Source organism: Octopus bimaculoides, chromosome 26 (genome assembly GCF_001194135.2).
Source record: "Octopus bimaculoides isolate UCB-OBI-ISO-001 chromosome 26, ASM119413v2, whole genome shotgun sequence".
Lineage (NCBI taxonomy): Eukaryota > Metazoa > Mollusca > Cephalopoda > Octopoda > Octopodidae > Octopus > Octopus bimaculoides.
The window spans coordinates 24,537,035-24,540,198 of NC_069006.1; the positions used below are offsets into that span (position 1 = coordinate 24,537,035).

Sequence of the window (3,164 nt, forward strand, 5' to 3'; positions counted from 1 at the left end):
ATTATTGGTGAAATGACCCAACCAAGACAAAATTTTTAAAATTTATCTTTTTGTTATTCTGTTATTGTTGTGACACTTTTGTAGAATTAACTATTGTTAAGAAGTCATAATTATTAGTTCTTTTGTTGTCTCCATAGTTCTCTGCTACTTTCATTTTCACACCCACACACACACACACCATATAGTATTCTTGTTTGTCTTATTTTTGCTACATCCAAACATTTTATTACATTTTCCATCCAAACTCTTGTTACTCTGATGCAGAAAGCAGCAACTTCTCATTATACTCCGCCCTTTTCATTTTGTCCCAATGGCCCATCTAAAAATGTCCATCACCGACAAAGCTTATAAAAACAAAAATTAAATAAATCACAACACAAAAAGATTTTATCACTCTAGCACCTAAACCGCCCATATCCAGCCAAAATATTCCTATTTTATGTTGAATGAAAGTAAGGGACGTAACTGCTTTTGGAGAACAGGTAGAACTTACTAGCTAACTCCCTTTGATAACTCGCTGCTTTGTTAAATACATCTTAAACATGCTCCACAGTATATTCTTTATTATAATTTATCAAATACATTAAGATATTTAAACCGTTTTTAATTAAACTAATATACCAATGAAAAACAAGTATTATTAAAACGAGAATTTACGTATTTAAATCTTGAACCAATTTACAATTTCTTCTTCTACAAAATGTTTATGCATTCAGGATTCTGCACAGTACAATTCAGACTATCGAATTTTTATTTTGTTCGTTTTCTAAAGACCTGCTTACTTTGCTATAAATATAACAGTAAAACCAAGTCTATAGGGCTTACTAAAGTTCTTTTTTTTCTTCCTTTTTTTCTGTTGATCTCATTTCTGCAGACAGCGTATTCATCTTATGTTCAGATATGGTAGTAAAGCCATATCTATAAGGTATTCACACTTATTCAGATACTGCTGCAGAAACTAGAGGTATATTCCTGTGAGGAGCTGTTCTTTCTGTTGTCAATACCCTCAAGGAGAAAGAATCGGTATCTTTTGGCTGTAATGCACAGGCGTATGGTGAGGTTGCAGTTTGTCTCTGACAGTCCTCAATCAAGTGAAGAGCCAAACTGAGGCACCTGTCATTTAGAATAGTGTCAGGAAAACTCTGAGCATCTGCAATTATCAGATGAATTCTGTCCCTGAGATTTTTGGTATAATCCCTGGTTTGGTACTGCTACCAAGTTATGTGGCTGGTTCAACACACATACACTCACACACACAATCTGGGGCTGATTTGCTCGACTAAAGGCGGTGCTCCAGCCTGGCCGCAGTCATGACTGAAACAAGTAAAAGAATATCATATGGCAGCGGACAATCGTTTTATATTTACTTAGCAACTAGAAAACAAGTTGCAGTCCTCCTCCTCCTCATCCTCATCATCCACCTTCCATGCTGGCAGGGAAGGTGGATGTATATATATATATGTTTGGTGTTTATACTAGGGTAAAGGCTAAAGACCCCCCTCTGTCATGAATGACCATGCGATTGCACCTAGAAAGTTCCCCTCCAAGGCAAAAGTCCAGGCAAGGTTGTTGATGGAAGACCAGCAGTCCACCCATGCCTACCAGCCTCCTCTCTCCATGCTACCGATGTTATCCAAGAGAAAGGCAAAGGGGCCGATACAGCTTGGCACCAGTGGCATCGCAACTCATTTCTACAGCTGAGTGAACTGGAGCAACGTGAAATAAAGTGTCTTGCTCAAGAACACAACACACATCCCAATCTGGGAATTGAACTCACTACCTCATAAGCGTGAGCCTGACACTCTAACCACTGAGCCACTATACTGTGTGCATTTTAAAATGTTGCTTACTCCTCAGTGGTTATCTCTGCTTCCAATAAAGCTGGTCAATCGAAATTGACTGCCCAGTACTGTTAGGTTCAATACTTTCCAGTGACCAGATGTTAACCTCATACAGCCAATAGCAGGCTTTTAAGTTTCCATCCCAGTCTCTGCCTCTGACTTGGACGATCCAGGTGCAAACAGCTCAAACTGTTCAATCATGTTGCTTGATTGTTTTCCGAATTGGATCCTGCATACTGTGGTCATTGTGTTCTCTTCTCTGGGGATCCCAGCTAGGATGACAGGCTCATGTTGGTTGGCCACATGCCACATGATCACAGCAGATGAGGACTGGCTGGGACACTGCTCGGAGGGTTGCCGCAAACAACCCAAGCAGACACTGACAAATGGTGGATGCAACAACATTCTGCAATGGCACATGAGCCCATGCGCCATGTGCCATGTACCTTTCCTGGCCTTTAGTTGCCAACTTATGATGATGAAACTGAGATGGCATAATAATTATACCTGTCTTTTAATGCTTGTTGCATGAAATGTTTAATTAACCTAGTTCCTTTGTAGGACCCTTGTATTCTAGGTTCCCCCCTGTTTCTCAGTATTGTGTTTTATACTTTCTGTTTATTGTATTTTATATTGACCCCCAAGGGTCATTTGGGCCCTAGTTTCAGACGACTGTATTTAGAGTTTGATAACAGAAATACTTAAGGGTCAGAGGTTTTTTTCTTTTTGTTAACATGTGCTTTTTACTTTTTTTTTTTTTAAATTTCATTCCTCGTCGTCATTTTGGTTTGTATTTGTAGGTACATGTATATATGTAGTTGTATGTATGTGTTTGCGTGTGTTTGTGTATATGTATGTGTTTGCGTGTGTATGTGTAAATATGTTTCTATGTCCATGTATATATTTTTGTATGTAGGTGTTTGTTACTAACCGATCATCTTGCCATTTTTTCCTTTTTTTTTTTTCTTTTCATTTTTCATTTATTTATTTTTTTGTTGTTTTTTTTTTCTTTCTTTCCATTTTCGTTCCTCTTTTACTCTTTTCTGTTTTGTTTCATTCATGACTCATCTCTCACAATATTCTTGGGTTGGGGGAAAAAAAACTACAAATCTTCATTAGTACTTCTTACATCTGCTCTTGCTTTTCTTTTTTTCCTCTCTATCTTCTTGCTCATACTCTCTCTCTCTCTCTCTCTCTCTCTCTCTCTCTCACTCAAGTACTCTCTCTCTCTCACTCAAGTACTCTCTCTCACTCAAACACTCTCTCTCACTCAAACACTCTCTCTCTCCACTCGAGCACTCTCTCTTTCTCTTTATCTCTCTC

General features: G+C 38.3%; 1 protein-coding gene across 1 annotated transcript in view; it reads left to right on the forward strand.

The window, feature by feature from the left end:
* The window catches only part of LOC106875842 (nuclear receptor corepressor 1), a 114,665-nt gene that overhangs the window by 106,177 nt on the left and 5,324 nt on the right, over nucleotides 1-3,164 (forward strand). The window lies entirely within an intron of this gene.